This window comes from Falco punctatus, assembly GCF_963210335.1.
Source record: "Falco punctatus genome assembly, chromosome: 3".
Lineage (NCBI taxonomy): Eukaryota > Metazoa > Chordata > Aves > Falconiformes > Falconidae > Falco > Falco punctatus.
In genome coordinates, this window is record NC_137582.1 from 17,533,663 (window position 1) to 17,551,086 (window position 17,424).

At 43.0% G+C, this 17,424-nt stretch overlaps 1 long non-coding RNA gene across 1 annotated transcript in view; it reads right to left on the reverse strand.

Moving 5' to 3' along the window:
- Positions 1 to 1,244: 1,244 nt before the first annotated feature.
- LOC308060105 overlaps positions 1,245 to 17,424 on the reverse strand; it is a 60,344-nt gene continuing 44,164 nt past the window's right edge. Inside the window, exon 3 of the long non-coding RNA XR_013926606.1 lies at positions 1,245 to 15,965. This is a non-coding gene — a long non-coding RNA (uncharacterized lncRNA). The remainder of the gene's footprint in view (positions 15,966 to 17,424) is intronic.

Consider the following 17,424-nt stretch of genomic DNA (forward strand, 5'->3'; position numbering starts at 1 on the left):
TAGGACAGAAATAAGGGGCTGGACTAACAGCTAATTCATCACAAAATTAAATATTCTGAAAACCAGGGTTTACTTTTAATTGCAACACCATCCCAGTATACGATTATGGGTGTTATTTATGCATTAAATTATTTAATAATTATGCAAAAAGCCCTGAAATCATGCAAGTTCAAACCTATTTTTTTCTAACCTTGGTCCATTATGTAAAGTAAGAAAAATTCTAGTCTTTGTGTATTTTGTCATATTCCCTGAAGACTGTAGGTTCTTTTTCTCATGCTAAAATCAAAGTACAAAACATGATCAGATGTTACAAAAAAACAATCCACATTCATGTAATAAGTCGGGTACTTGCTTTTTCTTAGTGCCAGCAGCCACTGCTTGTTTGGGTTTTTTTTTCTTTTTTTGTTTGTTTTTTTTTTTAATGTGACTACACTGAGGATCTGCTTTCCATTATAAACTGAAGAACTAAATCCTGAGTGACAGGTGTCTGTACCACACTGGAGCAGATCATGATGTGGCAGAAATCTTTCTGCTTTTTTAAGCTGTATTGAAAATTCATTTTTGTTTGAAGTATTTCCCGCTGAACAAGCTCTCCCTTCATCTCCTCAGATTTGTTATGACTTGCCAGGATTAAGGATGCTTTAGACAACAGCAGATTCATCTACCAGGTCTGCAGAGCAACCAGGGACCTCAGAGGTCCTCTAGGTGGTCAGAGGTCCTCAAGCTCACTGTGTAAGTGTAGCTCAGGAAAGTTTCCAATCAGACAGATAAGCATTTTTTGGGAGTTGGTGCAAATCATCCTCAAGTCAAGTGTAAAATAAAAAACACATTGATGAAGGTGATAATTGTATCCTTGGCTGGTAGGTAATAGCAGGGGATGGAACAAACAATACCTTGCTGAGACAGTTCATTGCTGCCATCCTTGCTTTTGGAAGTTATAATGTGCTGGCTGTCCTATCCCACAAACAGAACAGTAAGGGTACATGAGATGAGCTGGAGAGAAAGAGTAGGAGTTACAACCTAACACAGCAGGTCCAAGATTTCCCCACAGAACACTCTTGTACTGGAATACATAATTTTCTATAATCCTGAGCTTTCTATGGAGAAATGTTGATTCCAACAAAAAATTCATTTTGACAAAGTAAAATAACCCAGTGAAACCTCAGATTGAAATATTTACATTTAACTCACTTTTCTTCTTGAGATCTTTGTATTAAAAAATAAATCCACTAGCAACATCCAAGTACAAATTAAAAGGTCTTTATTTTGTTGAAATAGAATCTCTCAAGCTATCTAGCATGAAATACACACAAAATTTCCACTTGAATTGAAATTTCAGAATTTGCTAGTTTTATAGCAATTTGTAACAAGCTTTGAAACTGTACCCTTTCCCACAATATAGGAATTTCCATTCTTTCTCAGATCTACAATCTCTTCCTTGAAATAAATAACAACACACACAAACATACCTTTCATACAACTAATGAACATGGCTGGAAGATCAAAATGAATACATTTGTTTTATAGATGCTATCACTGTGTTCAAAACTCCAGGCTTCAACAAATCTCCACTGCATTAGGTGTGTTACAAACACAGGGGAAGCAAACATCCCTGTCCCTGAGGAGCCATCTGCCTGTTTAAGAAAAGACACATCAGCAAAGTAAAAACAGCAGGAAGGGACTATGGGCCCAACATAAAAGTACGCAACTGAGTAGCTTCATTGCTCCAAACACACAGAGTGAGAGAAGGGTAAAAAGGAAAATCAGGCTATAGGTTAACAAAAATTTGCACGCTATGAAAAGGAAGAGTCTTGAATATGAAAAATTACTCTTGCCATTTGTGCCAGGAGAATCTGAACATTTAAACATTTAAAAATTTAAACATTTTTTAAATATTAAGTGTGGAGGCAAAGAAGCTGGGGTGGGGCACTGGCAAGTGGAAAACAGGGAAAAATATGTTGAAGTGAATCAGAGCAAAGGAGGCAAGGTAGTGACCAGGAAACAGCAGGGTACTTGCACAGACTGCAAAACATCCAGCTGATCTCACAGCCCTCCTTTAACGCCAGAACAGAATTGTGTGTGTGTGTTGGGAGAAATTCACAGCAGGAAAGCTATCCAACAGTGAGCATTTAACTAGCACCTGTCCTGCGTGCCTGTCCAGGAGGGCTTCCCTTCCCATCCATACGAGCTGCCCAAAGTCAGCATGTGTGAGTATATCCTGTATATTCTCCCGAACCTGCTGTTCCCTGAACTGTGCCTGAGATCTGGCTGGGGAAGTGCTGGCTGATGCCACCCAAGACATCCAGGAGCACATAAACGATTGAACATCATGGGTACTGGTAGACTAGTACCCGACCCTATGTCACGGTGCTGTTATATTTTCTAGGACAGTCACAGGCAATGAGACAATATTTACTCCTGAAGCAGATCCCAGCAGATTAGAAACAGACAAGTAACAACTGGAAAAGGGATGCCCAGATGACATATGGCCCTACCCTAAATGAGCCATAGGCCTGAGGGGTCATATCTCTAGGAATCTTTCTGTAGCTTGTCATTTCAAATCATTTGACAATAATACAGCCAAAGATGAAGATATAAACTTATATCACAGAATGGTCAGGTTGGAAGGGACCTTCCGAGAACAATAGCCCAATCCCTGCTAAGCAAGTTCACCTTCAGCAGGTTGCACAGAGTCGCATCCAGGCAGGTTTTGAATGTCTCCAGAGAAGGAAACCCCACAGCCTCTCTGGGCAGCCTGTGCCAGTGCTCTGTCACCCTCAAGGTAAAGAAGGTCTTCCTCATATTCAGGAGGAACATCTTGTGTTTCACTTTGTGCCCGTTGCCCCTTGTCCTGTCGCTGGGTACCACTGAAAAGAGCCTGGTCCCATCCTCCTGAATATGAACCTCGCCTTTAAGATATTTGTAGACATTGGTAATATCTCTTCTCAGTCTTCTCTTCTTCCAGGCTACACAGGCCCAGCTCTCTCAGCCTTTCCTCATCAGGGAGGTGTTCCAGACCCCTCATCATCTTCACAGCCTTCCACTGGACCCTCTCCAGTAGTTCCCTGTTCCTCTTGAGCTGGGGAGCCCAGAACTGGGCACAGGACTCCAGGTGCAGCCCCACCATGGCAGAGCAGAGGGGAAGGATCACCTCCCTCAACCTCCTGGCCACGTTCCTCCTCATGCACCCCAGGGTGCCATTGGCCTTCTTGGCCACCAGCGCACACTTCTGGCTCACGGGCAACCTGCTGTCCTCCAGCACTCCCAGGTCCTTCTCTGCAGAGCTGCCTTCCAGCAGGCCAGTCCCAGCCTGTGCTGGTGTGGGGGGTTGTCCCTCCCCAGGTGCAGGACCCTACATTTGCCTTTGCTAAACTTCATGAGGTTCCTCCCTCCCAGCCCTCCAGCCCGTCCAGGTCTGGCTGAATGGCAGCGCAGACTCTGGTGTGTCACCCACTCCTCCCAGTTTTGTATCGTCACCAAACTTGCTGAGGGTACGCTCTGTCCCTCCTTCCAGGTTGTTGATGAGTAAGTTGAACAGGACTGGACCCAGCACGGATCCCTGGGGAGCACCACGAGCTACAGGCCACCAGCCAGGCTCTGTGCTGCTGATCACAACCCTCTGAGCTCTGCCATTCAGCCAGTTCTCAGTCCACCTCACTGTCTGCTCATCTAGTCCACACTTCCTGAGTTTACATCCCAGGAATTTATGGGTGACAGTATTACAAACCTTGCTGAAGTCAAGGCAGACAACATCCACTGCTTTCCCCTCCTCTACCCAGCCAGTCATTCCATCACAGAAGTCTATCAGGTTAATCAGGCAAGTTTTCCCCTTGGTGAAGCCATGTTGAATATGCTTCATCCTTTTCCTCTACATGCTTTGAGACATCCTCCAGGATGAGCTGTTCCATCACCTTGCCAGGGGTGGAGGTGGTGCTGACCAGCCTGTAGCTTGCTGGGTCCTTCTTCCAGCCCTTTTTGAAGATTGGAATGACCTTTGCTTTTCCAGCCCTCAGGCCCTTCTGCTATTCTCCATGACCTTTCAAAGATGATGGAGAATGGCTTGGCAATAACATATGCCAGCTCCCTCAGCACTCAGGGGTGCGTCCCATTGGGGCTAAATCTGAGGATTAGAGGATCTCTCTCATGGGGGCCATTTTAGGACATAAAATGGTTCCTTTTCCCTCTTCAGTGGTGATTACGTTCTTGCTTATCAAATACATTAATTATAAACCACAAATCTTGACTCATTTTAATTTACGTGACTAACAGATTGGACACAAGATGGGTGATGCCAATTCCAGCATATGGATATTTGCCACCTGGATCCACTCCATTTCTGATTTTGAGCTTTCAGTGACAAGAAATGGAGCTTCAACTTCTGTATCTTTGACTCCGTAACCACGGAAACCAGCACTAATTATATGTATCACTAAGTTTTAAATGTATTCAAATTTAACACATTTCTCTGAAAATATTGAGGTTGTTTTTCTTTTTCTCTCTCACCTTAATATGTTGCAGTTTGCCTTCTGGCTTATTTGGCTTATAATCAGTTCACTCATAAAAAGATAAAAGTATGTAGGTGAAAATTACATTCATTTTCTTTTATGTAACCAAGAGGTACAGTCATGTAAATGTTTGATCACACACTTCCTACTACTGCTGTAATTGAATGTGAGGGGTTGCATTTCATGTTAAAGAGGTGCTATTCCCAAAAACAAGAGAGAAAGAAGTGAAGTTCTGCCACTGACACTATGAAAGATTAACATCTCTGTGGAGAACCACAGTGATGGCTCATGGAAACAGGAATACGCAGGAAAGGAAACAAGGAGGAATGAACTTCATGCCTTTAATCATTCCTCCTGTTGCTGTCCCATAACCCCTGCAGCTATATGTCAGAGGAAAAGCTGAACTAAACCTCCTAGTAAAACTGCCTTCCCAAGACTCGAAACTGATCTTTTGGTTTAGTGAACCACCAAATCCCCAAACATGTTTGCACTGTTTTATCAAATTCCATGACCAACGCCTGCAGAATCATGAACCTGCATGTTCACATTTAGTCCACTAAATGATCAGAGACACATTTGATCACTTTGCACTTTTTTTCCGCAGCTGAATAGGCGTCTGCCATAGTCAAAATGTGATGTGGAAGCACCAAAACAGTGAAAGGCTAAGGCTTTTGGACCAAAAACCTTCCAGTTATCATCCTTTTTTTCCCTCCTACCAACAGCTGGGTATGGAAAGGTAACTCTAGTGCAAGAACCCCCAGGTGTATGACAATGAGCAAGGCTTGGACCAGAGTTTCTGGGTATGAGTACACAAGTAAGCTGAGCAGTGTCTGGGACTAACACCAGGCAGCAGGACTCAGCCGTGGCAATGTTAAATTGTGAGGCATGTCCTCAGGATGGTTCTGGCTACAATCAGCTGTCTTCCAAACAATTCCCAGACACAGCTCAGGAGCTGACACAGATCCAGGACCTTTCCTAATGCACAGTTTGGATGTGGCTACTCTATTTTGGAGACCAAAGGCTTTGAATATCATGGACACAGGCCATTAGTACCAAAAAAAAAAAAAAAAAAAAAAAGGACACAAGCATGATTTATCGGTATGAAAGTGGGCTCTGAGGCAGAAAGTTTAATCTGAAGCCCACATGTGCTTGATCACGCAGAGCAACAGGTTCAGCTTTCCACAAAGTCTGACTGCTGCTCTCCATCTTTCACAAAACTTTGTCACATAGATATTGCTAAAACCTGACCTGAAGGGACTTCACAGGAGCCTGAGAAGGCTATTTCATCCTCCAGGACTGTGTGGTCTCTGACTCTGACCAATTTAGTGTTCATTACCAGTCTGCTCAGGGAAAAAAAAAAAAAACATTCCTGGAGTCAACTAGGGGCAGGGGATGCTCACACTCGTTTGTCCTAGGCTCCTTATCTAGTCAATGCAGAGACACAGATCCCTCCAGGAGATGATTCAAATGAATTGTTGAAAGTCAGCTGCGGTAGAGGGCAATTTGGGACCCTCTATATGAAAAGACCCAGGGCAAAGCAAGCCTCCTAACACAGGCTAACTTCAGGTGCCTCCCACCACACTTTAATTCCTCAGAACATTTTAAGATAGAGTTAATATTTGATCATTCATTAACCTAAATCAAACACTTTGCATTTCATAATCAAACTCAAGAAGAAATTGCTCATTTAGAATGTCACCTCTAGTACATAAGAAAGGGGAAAAAATAGTATCTTTAACAAATAAAAGCCAGGCAAAAGTCTTCTGTTAAATGGCCACAGGCAAATCAGTTTTAACAAAATCTGATCTCCATAGAGGGTTGGCTTCGCTGTGTTTAATAACACTCATGAAATTCAAGAAGTAAGAAATACCTGAGACTGACAATTGAAAAGGAAAAAAAACCCAAGGTAATACAGAAAGGGTTGCACATTTTATCTTGCCCTGTTTCAGTGAAGGGACTTCAGGTATGGCTGTTTTTTCTGCCTGGGCTTGTTCTGACAACATTGTAAATCAAAGGTCATTTTTATCTAACAGCAAAGTTCCAAACTGATCACTCCTCATTTCAGGAAAATAACAAATTTGAGAAGCAGAAGTAGATCCCCCTGAACTGAAGACACTAGCTAAAATATAGGCATTTTCCTTCTAATGTTATCGATTTGCTGACTGGCATTGCAATGCAGTATTTATCCTTGGTTTACTTACATTTAATAGTAGCTTCCAAGATACTAAAGTGTAGGCACTGTAATGCAACCTTTGGGGAAGATATATTAGGACTGCACAGACATTATTATTTATATTGTAATAGTCCCTATTGCTAGTGGAAGTTTTGTAGACAAGCTAGTTCAGTCCATGTTCCAGGCTGGGCCAGGGATTATTTGTCCTTGGTGAGAGTCAGGGCGCTGCACTGGCATGTGGATGGGCTAATTAGTTCCTGAAAATACAAGCTGCTTTAATTAAAAAGCTGCAAAGACAACACATTTTTAAATAATCTGAGTTCCACATGGGGTAGCAGTAGTTGACATCACTGATTTTCCTCCCCATTTTGAGGGGCCAAATGAAGTGAATGTCCTGATGGTTTCCACTCAGCAGCCACAGAATCTGATTTACACTCAGTATGTAGCTCCATGCAAAAATCAATTAGACTTAAATTCCTCAACTGAAGAAAGAAACAACTGGGAAGAAAGTAGAATACATGCCTATACCATCACAGTTGGTGTAAGGAAGAAAAACAAAGAATGACTACCCACTGTTTCTTACTATAGAAAATTTAGAATCAGCTAATGAGGTTACCGGGTGATAAGCTGAGAATAAATGAAAAGCAGTTGTCTACCCCCAAGAAATACATACAAAGCAAGATTAAATTATAGAACTCATTGCCACAGGATACGGTGGTTTATAATCAAGTTCAAATAGGGATGAGACAAATTCAGAGAGAATCCACCAAACACAAATGACCCAGAGGCAGGATCTCCTTGAATACAGTTGGATCACTTATATACTTGCTTTAAGCATTTGTTACCAGCCAATGAACGACACATGAGGTAGGACTTGTACCTGTGTCGTTGTGCTTATGGTCCTCTTCGTTTGTCTTGGTCACATGCTCAGGGCTTAAGAGTGAGAGCTGGTTGTACTTACTGCTGTTAGCAGGGGGACTGCAAGGCAGTTGTGAAGATGCTTTCCCCTCAGCCAGTGGATCAAGGCCCTGTGCATGCAAACCTGGGCCTAAAATACTCCCAGATAACCACACACCCTCTGATAAGTCCACTGCAAACGCTGTTACTCCATATCACCATGCCAAAGCTTGCTTATTGCACTTAAGAATAAAACAAAAAAATCCTCCATTGGTGGTTATTTTTGCTATGTTAAAGATTTTCTTCCATATTCCTAGATGACTGAAGTCTTCAACTCACCCCCCTACTATTCTTAAAAAGATAAATGGGGGGGGGGGGGGGGGGGAGGGCAGGGGAATGGAGTTTGTCTCCTCTACTTAATCAACAGAGTCATCTCTTTTAAAAGCAAGAAGTAACAAGCTAATCTGTACACAAAGTCACTGCTGTGGTGTTGGTAGAAAATAACACTCACCTTTCGTGAACTCTTCTAAGGCACAGGATTTTCCAAATCCTTTCAGATTTTTAGATTTTTAACAATTTAAATACTTTGTGTTCAGCTATACTTTTACAGAGAAATTATTCAAATCATAGATTTAGTCAGACTAAATGACAGCAGCCTCTGAAGCTGAGGTTGCTGAGGAGTCTTTAATTCAGAAGGGTTTACCTTCTGAATTCCAGTTCCACTATTTCCTATTCACTACAGGATGAACTAGCTGCCCAGACTCACTGATATTAACCCAGCTTATGAACTCACCCCTAATTATCTCTGGAATATCTGACAGCCAGCTGAGTGCAAAACTCGTTGGTATTTCATCGTGTTACAGGAGAAAGAAATGGGCCCATTGAACTGGCTTCTTTGTCTAAGCACAGCGCTATCGCATCTGCGTAAATTCCTATTTCCATCACCACAAAACAAACATTGCTTTTGCAGCAATAGGGTAGCAGCCGTATTCTGCAGTGCAGTTAAGTACTTCATGCCATTGTCTGCAATACATCCTCCTATAAAAGCAAGCTCAAGCCCACCCATGCCTGAAACACAATTTAGATAATGGAATCTTAACAATCCATCCCCAAAACTACCAGAATCCATTGTAATACAAGACTGTTTCAAGGAGGATTTATAGGTAGCAGGCCTTTGGTAGATGGCAGTGTTACCCATCTGTGAATTCCCATTGCTGTGCATAATTAGGAAGTATTTACATATGCTACTGCATTTCACTGTTCTGAGGCACTCTGAGGATGCCAAGCTACTATATCATAAATCGTATTGTTGAAGCAGATGGAGCTCCTTGCTCAGTTAAAACTTACAGTTAGGCATAATTAGAGAAGCCTGTGCAGAATATTCTTATTTTCTTTAACAACTTATCAAGTACTTTATATTGCAAAGCAATTCAGATGAGAGGTCTTTTGAAATGTGTTGCTAATAAGCATTTTTCCACAGTATCTTGCAGACGGCTCAATCATTACATATTGAATTACTATTTCCCACCCTCGTCCAGGCACCATTACACTGCAATTTCCCTTCCTCTTTTCCTTTTCTTGAAAAATTACACAACTGGCCATTTCTCTAGTATTTCCATTCAAGGATCTCAGAGCATTGCCACTGTGAATTATCACAATACACTCCTTCAGGATACTAACTCATTAGCTTCTAAAGAAATTGAGGGCAAAGAGATTAATGTGAAGTTATTTTAAAAGTTGCCGAAGGTTTGGTCAGTTTCGTTTTTTAGGTCAAACTGGTCTCATTTTCAGAAGCGCTGGTCAGCCACAAACCTGAGCAGCGGAAACTGTGGGTGCCTCATATCTCAGTCGCTTTTACAGGGCTCAGGTTCGGTCTGGGTTGGTACCCTGACTAAGCCAGTGTTCCAATTCAATATTGCAGAACATAATTTTGTAATTTGTGGCATGGAGTGGGCTGGAGCATCCTAAATAGTGGGAAATCTGTTGGGTATTTTACAATAAGTTAGGAAGTCTAGTAAGGTCCCCACAAAGAGTCAGTTTTGCCAGGCTTCATCACTTCGTTTGGTCCTGCTGGTTGCAGCTGAGTGTTGGAGCCTCTCCTCAACACCCCCCCCCAGTGCTCAGCTGTGTGGGGTCTGGTGCAGGCCAACCCAAAAGCCTACTCCTTGCCTTCGGCAGTAGCCCATGGCAACCAAGAGGCTTTCCAAGCCAACCACTTGGGAGCACGTGCAGATGCACAGCTTCTAGAAGAAATCACCTCAGATCCTGCACAGCTAACGATGATAAAACCAAGATAAAATCAGCATTAAATGCAGAATGGCCCTGGCTGCATTCCTGTTCCAGAGATGTGATGCAGAGACCTGAATCAGGTTCAGAAGGATTTATTAGTCATGGTAATAAGTTGGAAGGTGAGTTAGACAAACAAACAGCATTTCTGGATTGGTGAAGCACTGCACCTCAGTTAAGTAGCCCTGCCAGATCCAAGTAAATTCTTCCTCTGTGGCATAGACAATCCATGGTTTGGGTACAGAGCGTGGGAAACTGAGAGCCGATGCAGAGAGCTGGTGCCATGGATACAGTCTTCTCCCTCCTCCCATCATTCACCACATCTGGATGAAAAGCCTTCCCTCCACACTGGGACCTGTGGGCCAACTGCCTCTCCCCCTCAGGCTCCTCTGCAGTTTAACACACTTCCACCTTCTCACCAGTCTGGGGATGCAATCTCTACAGAAGCACTGAACTGATAGGAGTAACAGTGACAATGTTCTCCTTCCCCACACCCAAAAACACCAAACAAGTCATTTTAAGACAAAATTGGGTCTGTGTTATGAGCGAGATTATAGGATACAGGTTACTTCTCATCCCATGTAAGCAAACCAGGAGACTTTGTGCAGGGATTTTGAACATGCTATTGTACTTTCCTTGGCAGAACAAGTATTTTGAGGCTTTTGCTCTGTTAAGCCCTTGAGGATCCATTTGCATTCAAGAAAAAATTTCTTTCCTCCATTTCATGCTTCTGGATATCCATATGTGGATTTGAAGATTTCTCCCTCCTCTCTTGCCCAACAGAGCAACTAGAAGAGCTTCTGCCCAACAGTCACAGCCCTGTTTCTCAGGTAACCAGCTCCAGTGGGCAGCAAGCACCCTCTAGTAAGAGGTTTAGTTGTCAGGTAATTTCTCACATGAAAAACACTTTTTTCTCTCCTGAGCAGCAGTAAGACAGTAGTTTGGAGTGTTTGCAATATGATGGGAGCACTCTCGAGTCAATGATCTTCACCGAATACCCACCTGAGTCACCTCAGTAGGTCTGTGCAGTGAGGAAGGATTACTGCAGCAAGGCCAACATCCCCTAAGGGTATTAGACCAAGCTGAAAGTAAAAGGACAGCAGGAGGGTAAAACCCAGTCAAGCAGTCAAAATGGACATTGCACTCTGGTAATTCCCAATTTGCACTCCACCTGAACAAAACAGCAAGCTATGTAAAATATTTTAAGAACTGCTGGGAAAAACAAGCAGGTGAAACATGCAAGTGCACACAAGCTATCACCACAATCCATTACAATCATGTTCTTCCCATGCTTCTGCTATGACCACCTGTGACTTGTTAGCTAGCCTCTTGGCATGGGAGGAATGCCAGTTTCTAGCCTCCCACCTTTGTTTCTTCTGATGTAACTCAGAAAGTTTTGTCACATACTACTGTAGCTTTTAAATGCACATATTGTATCTGACTTACCACTCCTGACCCTTCCCCAAAGGGTTATGGCTTTCAGTTTTGCAATCATCTTAGTGGCAAAATCAGCTGCTGACAGAAAATAATGCATATACCAGTACTGAAGCCTTGGGGAACAAAACAACGCTAAGTGACCAAACAAAACCAACAGAGGTAATAAAAGAACAGGATGATTTACACTGGAAGAAACAATAGCAACTTGTCAAACGGATACATGAACTCATTAGCCTCTCCTTAATCACAGTAAGGAGGCTGTGAGGTCATGTATCAATATTGATAACTACTTCAAATGTCACCCTTTTATAATTCACTCAAGCCACAGATAACCTGTGTTCCAAAATCTCCAGAGGTTCACATCATGGGCATAGCAGCACCAGCTATGAAACTCAAAATTTATCTGCCTTTTCAGTTCACATCCTCCTGAGCGATCAGCCTGTCCTCTTCCAAAGATCTTCATTGCTCCTCTTCAGGCAGAAACATCTGTAAAGATATTGATGCTGTGAGTTCTCAAGCACCCTGGTCACTCTAATATGGTTAGTGACTATTGTTTCTTCATCTTTATAGCCTTTTCTTGCTATGGCACATTCAGGAGCCCTGTCACGGACTGATTTCTCTCCCTGGTCACATAACTTCTTCCTATTCCAGTTCTCACAAGCTAACTACAAAGATTTCTCACATCGCCTGTCTTTTTCTGGTGAAATATCTTTCCCCCCCATTGTGCAGGACATGTGTACTTTGGTCTCTCTGCGTGCTCAGAACTTCTTCCTTCACACTGTGCAATTATCTTTCACAAGCTGCTTCAAGCTCTGCAGCAGCCCCAAGAGCTGAAAATCTCACCGAACATCACTGAAGAAACTGCTTCCTCCAGTGTGAAATGCCAGATATGCCACTGTATGCAATGTTATCTGCACATTGCTCTCCAGTCTCCGCCTCTTAAATAATCCCCCCACCTCTGGGGCAGGAGAAGATGTTTAACTCCTGGAGCCAAAAGCTGCTTGGCACAAGTGTCAAATTAGCAGCAGACTCCTTCCTGCTGAGTTTTTACAACCTTCAAAAGCTGTGTCCCACCATACCTTCTGTCTCTTGAAATGAAACCTCACCATTCACCCCACCAGCACATCTCATCAATTCATTTTAACAAGTTAAAGCTGTTCTTCCTTCTCCTTTATTCTCACGGCAAAGCTCCTTGCCCCAAACACTACAGGCACATTTGCTCCCTACGTATTACAATTTCAAGGTCTGTACAAGGGCAATTTTAATTTTTCCTTGCTGTAAACAGCACTAAGCACAGGAGGTCCTAACTTTGCACATCACTAAGCACTGCACAGTGTAAGTCAAGTCAAGTAATGAATAGAGCTGTCAATATTTAATTTAATGAGCATTTCCCTGGGGCCCTCAACACACCTCTCAAAAACACTTGCTTTAGAGGTTCCTTCACAATGAAGAAAGCTCATCCATTTGATCAACTCATCTTTTAGACTTCTCTGTAGTATGACCTGCAAAACACAAAAATGATACTTCCATATCAGGCTCATCGTCTCTGAATGCAAGTCCCTCTGCCTTTTCACTCCCTTTCAGATCAAGGCAGCTCACTGAATTGTGAGACACCTTAATCTATTACCTTAGCCCTTTCTCACCAGCCATTTCAAGCTCAATTAGTGAGAGAGGAGAGGGGACAGTACTGACACACAGGACAGACTTGAACAGGCTTTCCTCCCTTTTTGCCCCTCACAAAATGTGTGCTCCAGAAAAAGCAGGCAAGAGAAGACATTAGAGGAAAGGTCTTGCAGGAGGGCATAAAGGTAAAATATACACACAATGCACATGTGTCACAGCATGTGTTTATCACAGACTAAGTGAAAATAGAGATGAAAAGAGCTTTAAGAAGTCACTTAGTTCCATCAAGGCAAGGTCATGTATAGTTAAGTCATCCCTTTCTTTCCATTTTAGAGCACAAAATAGTAACATGCAACTTACTGTTTCTTTTGCAAGACAAGACTTCTTGTCGTACTTACGACGATATCCAGGTAATCCTCAAGGAGCTCTGAACACTCAGAATACACCTAGGCTAATGCAATGGGCAGGAGACGTTACCTGCCAACCAGGCAGATTCAGAAAGATGGATTCATTCCCAGAAAAAAAAGGAATTCCTTCAAGCCAGAACAGCAGTTGGGTTTAAAAAAGCAGACCTCATGAGCAGAACAAGGCACAGGGAAATAAAAAACAAGGGGAGAGGGAAACTTTCTTAACAGTGTGTTCAGCAACTGCATTTAAACAGCTTACTGAGCACTGTATAAAATGTAACACAACAGGACTTTACAGCTTGAGGCAACAAGGAAGGCAGGGAGGGCCAATTCTGCTGGTCTTACTGCTCACTGATGCTGTGCCAGCATTTTAACAGGGAAAAACCATGAAAATAATCTCCCTTCAGCTTGCAGCTCAAGAGTCTATACATGAGAAAACATCTAAATATATTAAAGCTTACCCCATTATAACCAACACAGAGAAAATGAAGGAAGTCAGACTTTGTCTTAAAGAATCACTTTCTTCAAACTGGGACAGTGCTTAAAGTTCAAAATACTCTGAGCTAGATTTGCAGTAGGTACAGATATAACCAGAACTTTTGAAGGGAATTATACTGACTTTCATCAGCTGAACATCCAGCTCTGCTTTCACCTGCTGTCCTGATTGCAAAATCATCCGTTTCAAAGACAGATTTTTTTATTTTTTTTTTTAACCAAAAAATGCATTCATCTTTATAGGTTCATTGTTGCAGCTTCAAAGCAGGATTACACAATCACTGATAAATACAGGAACTTATTTTGTCATGTCTGGATGTCTGATCCTGCATAAATAGATTTTTGTTTAACAAACAATCCTTTGTTTCCTGTCACTTTGTTGCCTAGGGGTTAATTTTGGCATGCCACATGCTAAGGGGATATATTGCTTTGAGTCAGAAAACAGTGGGGATGCTGTTTGTCTGGAATGCAAAGAGAATGGAGCTAATCACTAAAGAAAATAAACATTCAGCCCTATGCTTTGCAGCCTTTTGACGTGAAGCTGGTTCTGAAGGCGGCACTTGGTCTGCCTGATTAAAAACAATCAGACTGTTAATACTGTGACTCAGCCCACCTGTGTTCGCTGCAGAACGATATATCACTGTAAAACATGAAGCTTGATATCCAGAGGGAGGGTCTGTCCCACTGCACGGAACAACACGTGACATTTTGCAAGCACAGCTCTATCCTGAAAAAAGTCTGACTCACCAAGATACTGTGGGAAATGTACTGGATTAGAAAAGACTTGCTCAATGGATGCTCCCACCTGCCCATGCAAAGGGTGAAACTGGCAAAAATTAGGGTACAAACCAGACAAGCAAAAAAAGGCAACGTTAGTAGCAAAGGAAATTGCAAGACTAGTACCGTGACTCAAGAGCTGCTAATGGATTTAGTCTGCCAGTCTTCCAACTCGTTGTACATCAGCTTGGTTCAGGTTGTCAGAGCCAGAAAGATCTGAGTTGGTCATGTCTGTTCGCCTGATCACCATGTACAGTGAGGGAGCTCTTAAGGGATCCCAGCAAGTGTGGCAGTTTAATAGGAGAGAGGTACTGAGCAGTGGTCTAACAATAATAAAAAAGGGAAAGATCATCCTGTGGCCTCATATTTCTCCAGACAATGAGACTGTAAATCTTCATAAAGTGATTTCCTCCTGTGGTAAAAGCCAGTTCTCTGGAGAAAAAGCGGGAGTCCACCATTTCTGTAGGAGGTGGCAACATATGCTGCTTAGTACAAGGGCAAAGTGGCATCAGGATATATGGAGATGCCACATGAAACCAGGAATATTAAGATCTCCAGGGTGTTTCCCTTTGGGTTTTGTTTTCTGATGATCAAGTTGGAGTTTTTGTGGCACTGGTTTTGTTAAAAGGTGTGAGATAGGAATAGGTGACCCCACCATTTAGGGAAGAATGTTTTTGTCCTTCAGTTAACAGCTTCTTTAGCTAACAGTTTAGTTGCAGCGGGGAATGAGAAGTGGCCTATTGAAGAATCCCCAGAAGAGGCCAGAGAAGCCAGAGAAGATCTGTCTAAGGTTACATCGCTCCACCTCTCATGCCAGGCTGGGAGCCCTGTAGGTACCTGGCATGCCTGCTACCATCAGCTGCCCCTGCAGAAGAGCAGCCCCTCTCAAGGACAAAGGGGCAGGAAGGCTCCAGCATCACCCAATTCCCAGCACGTGATGGAGGAAAGGGGAGGCCTCACCCACCATCTCCCTCCTCTACCTCAAGTACCACATAGAGGTGAACCCTGCCTCGCACAGCTCTAACCAGACTCTGGGATCCCTGTTCATAAAACAAGCAGGGAGGGTGGTGGAGGCAGTCTCTGAAAGCTCCATATCTGATTTCATCCCAAGAAGAGGGCAGGAAATGGGTTCAAATGCCTCCAGGGTCCTTCTTTGTCATTCCTCCTCTTCCCATCTCCACTCCTGTAGTTTACACCTAAAGAGAGGAGCTTGAGAGACTAACCAGAGCCCACTCACGGTAATAGTCCCCACTATCTGGCTTTATTACTCCATTCAAATTTTCATCCTTCCTCGGTCAGAAGACCTTAGCCTCTTTCTTTGTGAAAACAGCTTTCAGTCTTCCTGGACTTCCCACAGAATGCAATCTAAACAAGCAAACATTAAAAACAGTCTTGGTGAGGGAGGAGCACAGCAGAATTCCTATTTCCCCCTCCTAGATTTCTGCCCAGGCTGGCTTTGAGTTGACACCAGCAATGCTGGCATAGACAGAGTCTGCAGGAGTCCTCTCAGCTCATGCAAGAGCAGCCAGGCTAGAAGTCCTTTAGCATTTTCCTCCAGGACACGCAGAGTCATAGCCCTGGGCATTTAAGCCGAAGGTCTGGTTCTTCAAGCACATGAAGAGGAAAGTATCAAATCAGTGGTGCCAGTTCCCTTTATTAGTCTTTTGGGGCAAGGAATAAGGATATGGAGAAGAAAGGACAAGGATGAGAAGAAGAGGGTTGTATCTCAGGATCTCCTTGTTTAAGCGACTCTAAACTGGGACAATATCCAGCATTACCTGGACTTTAAATCCACTTGATATTGTTTTCAAACAGTCATTTTCCTGTTGATCTGTTCAAGATTTCTGAATTTTTCTGCACTCCCTGAATAGAAACAGCAGCAGCTCCCAGTACTGAGCTGCAATTCAATTGCCAGCACTGCTCTGAAATCTAAGCTTTTGCGCCAATGTGTCTTGAACTTGAAGGACTGGACCAGCATCTGTGACCCAAACTCTGCTCACAGCTTCATTTTATATAAAAGGCCATACTGCTTCATATTTCTTGAAGCTGCTTGGTTCTCTCTCCTGCCTGCCATACATATGCAGTACTGAATGGCACTGTGGGGTATGTTTACCCTTTAGGGTAAACCCAAAAGGCCAATTCAATCATTAGGAAGTAAAAGGGTTTTACCATGGGGCAAACCTATCTGAGTGTCAGTGGCTGATTTCCAAAGGGGACAAAGGGTTTAGTTCAACTCTATCATTAATTTCAGGGACAGCTTCTTAGCTAAGTTCCACACACTCCTTTGAACCATATCTTAAGGCCTCCATCCCCAAGGGAAAAAAACACTCTTCAGGCAAAAATTAATGTAATGAATAAGACATTTAAGCAAGCTCCTTGAGACTATCTTTTCCCTGTGTGTTTGCCCAGTGGGGCCCTGGAATACACATGCAGGTCACAGACAAAGCTGCAGAACAAATAATTGATTATTACTTCTGCCAACCTCAGGACTAATCACTACATGGATAGCTGTACCGCTCTGTCTGCCTTCTGCTTTCCCTGTCTGCTTTAACACGCTAAGGAGAGGATTCTGAAAAAGAGCTTATGTTGCTTGTCACTCCACTCTTCCAGGGCTTTAGGGAGAGCTCAGCACCAAAGTTCTTTAGGTGCCTTCAAAAATGCCAGCCCCGGATATCAACCCATTTCCCTTTTCTACCCTCACACTTCAGAGTTCTTCAGCACCAGAAAAAAACATCAGTAGAGTTTTAATTTCCTTTTCTTAATGTAAGAACATTTTCTTCCTTCCTGCTGCTATGCAAAGTAGAGGATGCAAGAAATGAAGATT